General features: G+C 38.4%; 1 protein-coding gene across 5 annotated transcripts in view; it reads right to left on the minus strand.

Moving 5' to 3' along the window:
* HECW2 (HECT, C2 and WW domain containing E3 ubiquitin protein ligase 2) overlaps positions 1-14148 on the minus strand; it is a 380997-nt gene that overhangs the window by 159100 nt on the left and 207749 nt on the right. The gene's annotated exons all lie outside the window — the stretch shown is intronic.

Consider the following 14148-nt stretch of genomic DNA (forward strand, 5'->3'; position numbering starts at 1 on the left):
TTACTATCACCATTACTCAGATACAGATAGGCTTACCGCACATCCTAACTAAGCCAGAATGGAATTTGTGGACTTGTGATTTCAACTGTAAAAAAGGACTAAAACTTTTTCAAACAGCATATAGCTTTAATGAAAATCCAAAAATGTGGTTATCACTCCAGAAGTTATTTTCAGACCTCACTTCTAATGCAACAATAGACACAATCATCAACCTTGCTGTGCTCTTGTCTTCTGCTGGGAAGGGTTGGGGTGGGCTGCATCGGCAGTGCAGACGCATTGTTCTTTAATGGCGAAAGGGGCCTCCTGAAGCTGTTGGCCCAGCCCAGGCAGTAGTTGCAATTATTAAGTGCTGGTTGAATGGGTGAATGCAACTAAAGGTGGCAAGATCATCTCCTTCCAGCAAACTTCCAGGAAAGCAAGACGAAATGTCCTCATTTGTCATGTGCTTTTGCTGTGAACTGAGGCTGACTGGATTTAAGCTCCACACTACATTTGATGGCAGCAATTTCCTCCCTACTGTTTCCTTAATCCAGATATACTTTGCCATGAAGTTTCAGGGGGCCACAGAGCTTTGGGCTAATTCTTGAACAGACTGAGTGGACACGGTAAGCCGGGCACTCCAGAATCACCAACATAGGGCCCGGGCCTCTTCTGGACATGCAAACCCGGCCGAAACTTAGAACAAATCACTGTCAATTTTCAGGTGTGTCCCAGCAAACAATAACAACAGCAAGCATGTACAGACTGCTTACTATGTACCAGGGACACATCATACAGGCTCAAAATTGTCTCTAATGAATGCCACTGTGCTCTAAGGCTGAAGTCAATATTGTTATTAGGCCCATGTCACAGGTGAGGAAACTGAGGCTCACAGAGAAGAAGTAACAACAGCCAGGATTTAAAGTCAGATCTGAATGACACCCAAGCCCAAGCTCTTTTACAACACACTGCCTGTCAAATAACTCTCCTGAATATGCCAACCACCTCACTAGTTTGCAGGTGACCAATGGGTCCACAGTAGGCTCAGTCACCATTAAATTAGGAAAAATAAATTTAGAAAGGATGAATTCATTTCCTCTTATTGGCATCAAAGGTGATTACAGCCTATGAACAACAGACTTCTCAACAATGTCAGCATCTCTGTTTTCATCCCCAGTCAAAGAAAGTATATAATCTTGAACTCTTAACTACTTCCTAGTTATGGACCAATAGGCTGTCCATGGGGCTGAAGAGAAGCTCATGCGTTCTGCTCATCCTGCAATCTTACCGCCACTCACTCCTGGGTCTCTGGATCCCACCTGATGCTCCCATCACTCTGGCCCTCCAAGCCATGATCCTTCGCCTCCCAAACATTGTAACATTTGCCAGATAGACCACTTTAGCTGAACTCTAGGTTCTGGTCCACTCATGTGTTACCGATGTCCACATATGACAAATAGGCTCTTTTCTTATGTAAAGGAAACCTACTTTTCCACAGCACAAGCCATCGTCATGATGGAACTAGATTTCCAAGTTGATCACAAAAGAAACTTACAGCGTAGAACAAGGGAGGTTAAATGAATGTTGGAGCTTAGACTTAAGGCCATCACATACATGCACCCCATCACAGAGATGGTATTTCTTAAACTCAAGGAGTTCAGCCAGTACCTCTTTAATCACAGTAAACTATTGTATTGAGAAGGTACAGTCAGAAGACCATGGTGTCAGACCTCAAATTTACAAATGCTATTGCTTTCTCCAAACCACATCCCTGTGTGAAGAAAGACCCCCCAAAACCACAACAACAAATAAAATGGGGAAGCACATTAACACTAACTTTGCACCCATCTAACACTGTAGCGCTTTCACTTACTATGATATCATATGGTTCCAGGCATGGGGGAGATAGTTGGGAAAAAGACAAACATAGCCCCAGCTCTTTCTTGCAGAGCTTTGGTTTTAGAGAAAGAGAGAAACATTAAATCACAAATATAAAATGAATTCTTTAATTATGATTATGATACTTGCTACAAAGGAAAAAGAAAAGGCTATAAGGAACAGATGAGCTGCCGACACGACTTGGGCCAGAAAATCAGAGAATCAGTGTGCAAACTAAGCTCTGAAGGATGATTAGGAATTGAGTAGACAGGGGAGGGGAGAGGAAAGAGAGATCATTGCAGATAGCAGCGCTGTGGAGAGGCCCACTGGTGGGGAGCAGCATGCATGGCACTTTCAAGGAGTGACTAGAGCACAGAGGGTGAGGGAGACAGGTGGCCAGTGAAGGAGAAAAGCCTAGAAATTGTAACCATCAGTGTATAGGGAGAGAAAGGGAAGGTTAAGAATAAGGGAATAGAAATTGTCCCTTTTCCCCATCTCCATAAGATGTCCTTCGGAAAGCCAATTGGTTATGACAGTTGTCAACATTCAAAGTTATCGATCTAGCAAGGATGCTCAGGGGTGGAACTGTGCTTTGTGAACACTGAATGGATTAATCATAGAAAATTAAAGACATCACTTAACTAAAGTAGCTTATTCCCAAAAGCTCACAGAATATTTATTAACAGTAAAGCAGAGAAGAGCAAAGACACAGTTCTCAGATTACAATACAAATTGACAATGGAAAAATTCAGTCGTGTCTCCTCCATGTATCTTTATGCTGGCACCAAAAACACAAAGCAGAATCAAGGTTAGCACATCAGGAAGGAACAACCCTTTTCCTGAAAAGCACATTATGAATTTCCTTTGTGTTTACGCATTTTGCATGCCTCTGAGTCTGACATCACTCATATGCATTATTTAAGTCTTGCAGCAAGTATCTGCCTATCTGCTGCAGTTTTTATTGGAGGCTTTTTTTTCTGACATTGCTCATACAGCAGCCAGATGAATGCATGTCTCATCATCACTCTGTTTTCCGATTCCTAAAATCTTCCAACGGAAATACATATCAGTTTGTGTATAAATCAGAAAACTTATAAATATGTTCATAAACGAGACAGCTGATAAAAGATGAAGAGTAGGACCTCAAATCTGAACCCAGGTTGACACACGCACATGAAATATGTGGTTTTTAAAACTTACCTTAGAAAGTGGGAGACAATCAAGTTCAATACAAATAATAATGGCTCTCACCTGTTATCTATTAAGAATTCACTACGTGCCAGGTACTGTACGTGTGTACACACACTCCCTCATTTAATCCTCAGAATAACTGTCTGGGACAGTCTTTACAATCCCCACTTCACAAAATAAGAAAACTGAGAGAGAGCCTGAATAATTTACTCACACAAGATCACACAGCAAGAAACTAGCTGAGCTTCAAATCTGGGGTCTGATGATGTCAAAACTTATCCACACATTTCCCACTGTTACACAACGTCCCCAAGAATGACTAACCACCATTCATCATGTGCCAAGGACTGTGCTCGGTATTTCAGACTCACTGAATGACAGAATTCTCACAGCAATTCTGAGAGCCATTACTATGCCCAAGATGAGGAAACTGAGCTCAGAGAGGCCTAGTAACGTGATCAAGGGCAAACAATGGAAGGGTGACAGCTGCAGAGGAAGATTTTCCAGGAGGCTGCACAATTTCACGACAGCAACATTTTTGTGGTACTCTGAGTTCAGTACAAGCAGGTATGGGCAGACTTTCTTAGAGTTTCATAGTTTTATCTGGGAAATTATCATTATGCTTTGGAAGAAAAGTCCCCAAAGGACTGATTTTCTCATCTTAGGTGGATGAGGAAATCCATTTAAGAATGTCCATGCAAGGCAAAACATTAGGATTGCGATCCATCACTTTCATAAACAAGAAATGACCCTCACTTTTCTATTTCCAACAGACAGATATGTGCAAGCAGATGTAATGCATCTAAAACCCTGAAAGGCATACACAAATAAGAATAAATGTGGTTCTTTTCCTTTCAGTAATTTCCACGACAGTATTAAGACTGAGCTATAGTGGTGTCTCCTTTATTTGATTGAGATGTATCTTGAAGCTCTAAGGATATATTTTTCCTTATGAGTGAATTTTGTATTCATATCGAAGAACATTATATTTTTCCTTACTGATGAACTTTCTATTACTCCTATGTTAATGTAAAGACAAGTATTTTTAAATAAAATATTAAAGCAGTTTATATACAATCCCATTTCCCTCATTCAATGCATAATGATTGTTTAATTGCATGGTTAATGGGTTCCGCAGCTACATTATTTATTATTTCAAATAAAATCATATTATTGTAAAGCAGGGTGAACTTAAGAATAGATTTTTGGCACGTAAAACCCTGCAAATAAAATGAAACCAATAGAGAAGTATATATATAAAATTATTTTATTTGTGTATGTGTGTTCTTTGCTCCTGTCTGTAAAATGAGAACACTGCCTTTTTCCAATAATGCTTTGCACAGGGCTAAGACAGCAACGAACTCAATAATATACCTTGGAGATTCCTTTGAAAGCACACATGTAGAGACTCCACTACATTCACATCAGGGAACATTTTCAGAATCCGCATTTATAATTTACCACCATGTATGATACAGAATCAAATAATCACATAGATTCCCAAATCCAGAAAGAATAGTTCTCAAATTTCATTGTGTAGTAGAATCATCTGGGGCTCATGCTTAAAATTCAGACTCCGCAGAGAAAACCACAGAAATTCTGATTCAGTAGGTATAGGACGAGTCTCAGAAGTCTGCATTTTTAAGCAAGTACCCCGGCTAATTCTGATACAGGTGGTCCTTGAACCACACTTTAAGAGACACTGGTCTACAGTCTCAAAATCTAATAAACTATATGTTAATGTACATGTATATGTGAACGTCACATTTGACTTTGCAAATACGTTTTACTAGAAAACTCAAAAAAAGACATGTATCTTTGTACCTTTGCAGTGTCCCCTACCCTAACAATTCTCATGATGAATACGTTCGATCCTTTTGAAAAGAAGAAAAAAAGAGTACAGTAGGAAGGCAAGCAAGTACAGGGAAGATGAAGACAGGATGGGACACTAACATGAGGAAACACATTTCGTCTGTATTCAAGTCTCAAACACTGCTCCCCAAAATACATACCATGGCCAGTGCCGGACCACAAACCAGCTGGCAATGATCTGAGATATGTATGGAAATTAAGCCTAAGCCTTTAGAAACTTCTGCAGAAATCTGTCAGAGTCATTTTAAGTCTGTTTAATCCAGCAGTGAAAATGTGGGCTAATAGTTTGTAGATCTTGTTTTATTCTATATCATTCTTCTAATGGTTTATTTTTGTTCTGTTTTACAAAAGGATCAGTGTCTCTGATGGAACTGAATGATCATAGGTAACCTGAGAAGCATTGGTAGACTCTAGATAGAAGAATGCAGCCATCTTGGCCAGTCCAGTGAGCCTCCTGGCCCAGGATCTGACACAAAAGTGGCTTTCTGTGCTATCATCTCAAAAGTTCAGGGGCCAGAAAGGATTTACTGAATGAACGTCTGAATGAACATCCTTAACTTCTCATAACAACTCACTCTGAATCTCTCAGCAATACACCACTCTTTGTTTTTTGTGAATTGACTTTTTCTTAGCTTGTACCACCTCTAAGAATAACATTTTAGTAAAATTTCCTAACAGTTTACTTTCAACAGCATAAAGCAGCACTTGTTTTACTTATTAGAAATGTATATTTTTCAACTTTCAAAGAGACCCTTGAGCTTTAATATTTGAGGATTCAGTGATGAACTTCATGACTTTAAGGTATAGACACCCTATCTGTGAATCTTTGCTGACGTGAAATTATTGTTTCAGGCTGTTCTCAAAAAGCAGGTCTTTTAATGGCCTTGGTCATCTTATGTGGGGTTCCTGTCAGCTATCTAACGATTTTACTGATGTTTGCCAATGACAACAGTAGGAAGAAGCACAAAGCATCAATATATTCTTCCAAGCATGAATGCATGGGACACAGATCTCATTTTGCAGTTTTCTTGCCTCCTAGAAACTTTGAATAATAATTCTCTCCCTTGTTGAAGACCTGCATCCTAAATAGTATTCAAGTTCAATTCTAGACATATTCCTACAATTCCTGCTTCAGGTCGATATAACCCTTGGTGACATCCTGCAGTTGCTACTTCTGCTCTACGAGTGTTGCCAAGAATAACTTGTCCCATTCCAAGGAAAACTCGGTGTTTATAAAAGGTGTAGGATGGTGACCCTGGGAGCATGGATCAGTACACACAGCAGACAAAGTCACTATCACAGCAACTGTACTCTTAGTTGCTAAGATCTCTAGCCAGGAAGAATGAAAAATGAGGATTTTTCCCCCCTAAATAACTGCATCCCTTTTTTTAAAAGAGAATAAAGTCAACCTTTAAATATGCAAGTTTGTTCTGTGATGCTCAAAAGGTATAAATCATGCACTAAATTTGTTCATTATATTTTCTTAACATTTTAAAATCCATTGTAAGACATTTTCTCATTTAGTTAATTATGTAAGAACTCTCTGACAGCTTATGGGCAGTACAGAATAGCACCGGTTCTGCAGCCTAAATGGACATCTATTAGCTGTGCAACTTTGACCAAATGATGAACCTTTCTAAACTTTAGTTCCCTCATCGAGAAAACGGGGATGATAACAATGCACAACCAGCACACTTTTGAGAGGATTGCAAAGGTACCCAAAGCAAGCAGACAGGGCCTGGTGCAGAGTATTTACTCATTGTCGGTAAACTCTCAGACATCAGTGTTGTCATTATTCTCAACAGAGAAGACTCTAAATCACTGAAATATCTGGAGAAGTTTTCAGAATTTTATTTCTGTGACATATACTTATACTAAGCAGAGAGTGACAGTCTGCCAGGAAGGCAGCTGGCTAGATGGACCGACCTCTGGAGTCATCGCGATCTAGGTTATCTGATATGATTAAATGGGGCTCCAATTCAGTACTTTTATTAAAATTCAAGTGACATCTTTGGAGAAAAAGAATTGCCTTTAACTCCAGGAATTGTAATTTTATGTTAATTCCTTTTACGGCACTACATACATTTGTTTCAGTGATCACTTCAGGAAAGGTTAAGTGGAGCAGATAAAAGTAAGATCACAAGACATCTTTGTAAAAGCAGATGGCATTCATCCAAACTGCCTTTCCTGGAACAGACTGTAACAACTGGGCTCCCTCCGCCCTTCCCTACCCAGCTATATTTAAGGGTCTGTAAGCATTTCCACTACAAACTGCCTTCATCAGGATTTGTAATTTTACCTTCTAATGTCTTCGAGTTTATTTATAAACATCTCCTCCAAACTTAAAAAAAGCTATTGTTTCTCAAATTTAAAAACTTCCTTCAGTAAAGGATAATGGCATAAAACGAAAAAAAAAACAGAAACAGCAGAAAAGTGAGGATTATTTTACACATGAAAAAAAAATTATCTGCCATGGCTTCATAAGCAAAATAAGATGCATGTTCAAGAAACATGTACCACCAAAGATTATATAAATTCAGTGGTCATTGTGTCATGATCTGGAATAATTAGAAACTATATGTGTCCAAAAAAATTAATAGGTAAACCATGGCACAGCCATTTTATAGGATATTATGTAGCCATCACATGATGTTCCCAAATAATTTTTAATGACATGGGAAATGTTCATGATACAATACATGGAAAAACATACTACAGAGTTATATGAGCTTAACTGAGTTTAAAAATATATAGTATAATATTTACAAAAATAAAATTGTAAAAGGAATATGCCAAAATGTTCATGGTAATTATTATGTGGCAAGAAAACTTAAGTGTTCTTTATATTCTTCATGTTTTCCAACTTGTCTATAATGAACTTGCATTACTTTAATAATCAGAAAAGAGAGGCTTCAATTGGCTAAGTGTGATGAGAAAGACAGAAACAGTAATACAGAAAAAAATGAAGTTTGGCATCTTTTTCCTACCTTTCTACAGCCTCTGCATTTCCCTTGTGAATCTATCTTTAACCATCAGCTATTCTGACATTTGAAAATATTACTTATATTGTGGATTTATGAAGTACTCATTCATAAGGAATTTTTATTCATCAAATGGAGTTGTCAAAAAAAGTGACCTTGTAGCTAACCACATATTATGAATAACCCACGTCTCAAGACACTAAAAAACACAAGTATCATCCATCATAAAGGCAGGGGGACAAAACAGAGATTCAAAACAGAGATTCAGGATACATCTGGAAAGGGAACAGTAAAAAAAAAGTTTGAAGCAAAAGACGTCACATGAAAACTGGTTTGAATCTGACTGAGTTTAAAATTGTATTCAAAATTTCAAGTACTCAACAGTCATGAACCCAAAGAGACCTGCTCCAAATGGAATTATCACATCAATTTAAATCAAACGTAATTATTGAAAGATCAGGGCCCCGGCTCTCTCAGGGCCTGTCTAACTCCTACTGGAAACACAAGCGTGTACGCATACACACATAGGGAAAAATCATAGTACAATCAACCATCATAAACATTCATGACCACAGATATCATTTCCAGTTTCTCTTTAAAGAAACTTGATAGATTCTACTAGAAAAACAATTTTTACTTTTTCATTAAGACAACATTTTTTAAAACTTATATGTCCATCATGTATCAGCTACTATGCAAAGTACTTTCATATACGCTCTTTTTTTTCAATCTTGTCCTCATACACCAATGTTAGACAGTCTGGTCCACTTGGATATACTGTCATATCCAATCCCCTCTGTCAGTCTGTGTTCTAAGATAAGAACAGAGAAGATATTTTATTAATCTTCATATTCCTAACAATGATCCAATGCTGGGAAACATCCAAAACGTGTTTTTGATTAAATGAATAAGAACTGACTCTCTAACTTGGTTTTCATTTCCCTTCAACATCATGGATGTGAAGTACTTCATAACTTCAGTAAGTCTCCAAGTTTATGTATTTAGGAGCAATGGTTAAAACAAAAATTTGAAGAGACGCTAAGAGCAGAACAAACACAAAGCCACATTTAAATAATCTCATTATACTGACAAGTAAAAAAGAATCTGATAACAAAACATAAAATAGTTTTTCATTCTTCAGCGGAAAAGCAGAAAAGAATTACAAACTACAAAGACTACTCTTTGAAGATGTCGCAATTTCATAAACAGGCCAAGGAAGTTTTAATAACATTACTCCCTAAATCAAATGGAAACCAAGCTGGTTGAAGCTGCACTCTAGCTAGTGCCAAGGCAAAGCAGCTGGGACGTGAGGAGATGCACCAGTGAGTAAATTCTCAGAATCCTGAGGAAAGAGACGGACAGTCTCAAATATACCCTAAGATGCAAATCATATTACGGTCACATAATTCTTCATGTGCTAAGGGTATCTACTTGGAAGAATTGTATTCTTGCTTGAAGGTGCTAAAATTATCTTGGTGTAGATTTTCCTGAAACGTCCTCAGAATACTTAATGCACAAACGAGGCAAAGCTTCCATTTTACAAATTGACCATGCAGTAACAATGGTTACATCTGAAAGGGCTTAAAATAAGCTTTTCTTCCTATCCTTACAGATTAAATCAATACTGCTAAATTAAAAGCAGAAAATGTGGACCAAACAAATAAAATATAAAAGAGAAAAAAAGAAAGAAAATCAAGAAATATATTTTTTCTTGGCACAACTTTATTCTGAAGCATTTTCAAATGGCATTTTTACAATTTTTTGTAAAAACAGGTTCATTGCTAATTCTGTATTCAGATTACTTTTCCACTCATGACTCTGAGAGAAACAAAGTCACAAATGCCTCCCCTCTGGCCTTGTTTTTGGGTTGTGGGTCAATGAGACTGCCATAAGTACAGTACAGCAGTTAAGAGCCCAAGCTCAGGAGTCAGATTGCTGGGTTGAAATCTAGATCTTGCCTTGTCATCTTTCTGTCATTTTGGCCAAGTCACTTTAGCTCCCATTGCATAGGGTCAAGATAGTATTTATAGTGACATAGTGTGCTACACACACAAGAACACATACACACACAATTTGCTTTTATTTACGAAAAAAACCAAGGGGATGATAAAGAAGAAGCTACCACAAATGGTTAGCTGCAAAGAGAATGAAGGTTCAGGGTGGAGAGATCAAGGATAAAATATAAAACCGCTTTTAAAACACCTTCTTATATAGTTTTTCCATTGGCCCAAATGGTACAATTTGAGTATTACAAAAAATCTGCAACTCATTAAAACACAATTTATTTTTAAGCACAGAACTTCATAATGATATTAAAGTATACACAGCAACTCACCAAAAAGAAGCAAACCTCTTTCGTCACAAGTGATAATAACTAGGCCACCAATGCTCAAGTACTCTGAAAATAAATTATCAACGAAAATTAAAGAATTAAGCATTTATCTTGTCTTTACAGTATAAATTGTATTTCAGAGTAACCAAAGAGTCATAGCTGATGAGGGGAAGTGCTTTTTACACAAGAATTCCAGGAAACAAACGTGGAAGGAATGAGAGAATTAAAAAATTCACAATTTTTCAACACCTAAGAAAATAACATAACTGAAAACATTACCTAAAAACTTAATGGGAAACTTTACAATGAGCCTAACTTACATTAGGCTGTCACAATCTGTACCCATGGATCAATGAACATCAAAAAAAGTGGGACACTACCAGGAAGCAAACAACAAATCCAGAATATGGGACGTTCTCCAGGATACCTGATAAAGTTGTAAGTGTCACCAAGAAAAAGAAAAAGGAGAAAAGAGAGTGAAAGAAACCAGACACAAAATAAAATATTCCATATGATTCTTTTTTACAGTACAAAAGAGGCAAAACTAACCTGTAGTGTTAGAAGTCAACCCTTAGGCAGATTGTGACTGGAGGCAAACATGAGGAGGGCTTCTGGAGTGATGAGAGCGTTCTACATCTCAGTCTGGGTGCTAGTTATAAGAGTGTGTGCATATGTAAAAATTCACCATGCTGTATATTTAAGATTAAAGCACCTTAAGGACTTTCCAAAGTATGTGCTATTCCTCAGCAAACACAATGTGAGCGGCATGACTATGTGTGGTGTGGTGTTAGAAGTCAGGACAACAGTTGCCTTTAGGAGTGTGATTGGGAAAGGCAGGAGAGGACCTCCAGAGTGCTGGAGATGTTTCGTTCCTTGATCTGAGCACTCTTACTATAAATATGTTCACTTTGAGACCATTAATTAAGCTGTAAACTTAGGGTTACTTTTCAGTATGTATGTAATTCTCCAATTTGAAAAAGTGAAGGCTGGAGGTACTACACTATATTAAAGGTGACATAATAAATAGTTTGCTGGATTTTGTTTGAAGCAAATCAACTGGTTTTTGAGAAACAATACAATTTTAATATTGGATAATTCTTCTGTATTGTATTAAGGGTAAAAAGGCATTGTATTTCTATAAGAAAATGTCCTGGGACTGGCCCCGTGGTGTAGTGGTTAAGGTAGGTGTGCTCTGCTTTGACGGCCCGGGTTTGCGGGTTCGGATGCCAGGCATTGACCCACACATTCATCAGCCATGCTGTGGCGGCGACCCACATATAAAGTGGAGGAGGACTGACACAGATGTTATCTCAGGGCTAATCTTCCTCAAGCAAATAAAAAAGAGGAGATTGGCAAAAGATGTTAACTCAGGGCTAATCTTCCTCAGCACAAAAAAGAAAATGTCCCTATTTATTAGAAGTTTATGGGGGTGAAACAGTTGTCATGAGAGGCCACTGAAGTCTATGCTCAGATAGCTTAGTGGTCAGACAACAGTTTAACAGAGATTTCTTTAAATGCCTTGAACCAATAAGTCTCCCAGCCTTTGCTAATAGACTCTGTGTGTATGACGGATCACACTTTCAACATTCTAGCAGCTTACAATTCTACCTTGGCCTTCACTTCCTGCTTGCCCAGAGCCTCAAGGTTGGCTAGATAAGAGAAATGAGGGCCTTTTCACATTCTTCCTGAGCATCACACAGCCCTGCATAAATGTGTGGCCTTCTAGATTCCCAGGAATATATCAAAGTTTTTCAAAGCCCCTATGGACAAGTCATTCTCCATTTTTTCCTTTTACCATTTTTTGCTCAGCCCTTTGTGTGCCCCAAGCCGTATCGTCACCTCAGGCAGCTGTGATGCTAAATAATTGCCATTGATTGTTTTTGACAAATGTCCTGGAGATAGGGCTGTTTGCACTGAGTAAGCTCTGAACTAGGTCATATAAAGGGAGGCCCTGTGAATGGGGCTTCCCCAGAGAACTGCCATACATGTCAAGTAGTGACAATTCTCTAAGGATGAGGCTTTTAGGGGAGCTGGAAATCCATTCTGCCCCTTTTAGCAGCTGTTAAGCTGTTGGTTCTCTTAGCTACCATGGTCACAAGGCTATTGGTTTTCAAAGCTACTGTGGAGCTGGGCAGAGGGGGATAGAAATAAGGCAAGTTAAAACACCACAGATCCAAAGCCTGCTGTTCTAATTGAGACTCAACCTGTTCCCCGAATAAACGCTCCTCTTGTAAGCCTTTGGTTGATTTCCAGAATTCTGAAAAAGCTGATTTTGAAAATCTTCTCCAGTGTTCTCATTGCTTTTTAGAGAAGCAGACTTTTGGAGGTCCTAACGCTACTATTTAGAAGTGCTTCTCCTCATAGTCGTCTCTTGAAGATCGGATTAGGGGTTTTTCTATTGAACTTCTCAGTTCCACCAGCTGCCACTTTCAACAAGCACAGTTGCTTAAAGCATGATCCTCAGTGAAGTCAAAAGTCTTTTACGACACTGTTCTGTGACTACAAACTTGACTGATAACCTCACATGGTTATCATGTCACTGACTCTAAAGATCAGTTCAGCACAAAGTCATCCCTCCTATTGGAAAAGCAATTAAGTACAACACACCCTACTGACCATGTGGGCTACGACAGCAGTTTCTATTAAGGTTGTATCATCATTTCATAAGGCTTTGTCACCTTGATTGTTAACAACTTATAAACCAGCATAGCAAAATAAAGTAAAATAAATGTCCATACAAAAGTCTCATTAAAAATGAATCAAAAGTGGAATTTTCAAGCTGGTCACTGGTTTCTCATAGTGTAAGGGATTATAAAGGGGCAGGTTTTAGTCTATTAGTAAGTAGAAAATGTTTCTAAAATCATAATAAATAAAAGCAGAGGAGAAGTTCTCGGAAGTCAGGAAGCAGACACTTACCTCCTATCAGGAGGGCAGAGTTTCCCAGAAACCAGACCCAGTTGAGGTTGGAAGGGTCATTAGTGAGGCAACATCCTTATGCTAAGGCTCTCTGTGGACCATGATTTGGAAGCTTAGTGTGATATAAAGAAGTGAGCTTTCCTAAACTGCCAGGAAGTGTACCATCTAATGCAAGGCATGGCTGATAGTTTTTTAACCAGCTCAAATTGAAATAAAATTAAATATAATATTAACAATAAAGTCCCTTGAAAGTTAAGATTAAATAGAAGCAAATGGGGCTGGCCCCGTGGCCGAGTGGTTAAGTTCGCACACTCCGCTTCGGTGGTCCAGGGTTTTGCCGGTTCAGATCCCGGGCGCAGACATGGCACCATTCATCAAGCCATGCTGAGGCAGCATCCCACAGGCCACAACTAGAAGGACCCACAACTAAAAATATACAACTATGTACCGGGGTTCTTTGGGGAGAAGAAAGAAAAATAAAATCTTAAAAAAAAAAGGAAGCAAATGGATGAACCACAATATTCCCATTTATGGTTAGCAGCAATCTTGCTTTATAACCTTAAAAAGCCCTTCTTAGCCTCAAGTTCTTGGATCCTTAACGGTGGACTTTTGAGGATGGTGAAATCCATGAAATGGCAGGCAGACTTTGTTGTGTATGTATATATTTCATTTTTTTCTGTAGAGAGGGCCCATAGCATTCATCACATTCCCAAAGGACTACCTATACGTGCCATAAAAGTAATTACATCACAAACTGCACCCAGAAGCATATTAAAAGGATAATATACCATGATCAAGTGGGATTCATCCCAGGAACGCAAAGGTGGTTTAACACACAAAAATCAACCAATGTAATCATCACAGAAACAGAATGAAGGGGGGGCGGGGGGACATGATCATCTCAATTGATGCAGACAAAAACATTTGAAACAATGCAACACCCTTATGATAAAAATCCTTAACAAACTAGGAATGGAAGGGCATTTAAGAAAAACCCAC

This window comes from Equus asinus, chromosome 4, assembly GCF_041296235.1.
Source record: "Equus asinus isolate D_3611 breed Donkey chromosome 4, EquAss-T2T_v2, whole genome shotgun sequence".
In the NCBI taxonomy this organism is placed as follows: domain Eukaryota; kingdom Metazoa; phylum Chordata; class Mammalia; order Perissodactyla; family Equidae; genus Equus; species Equus asinus.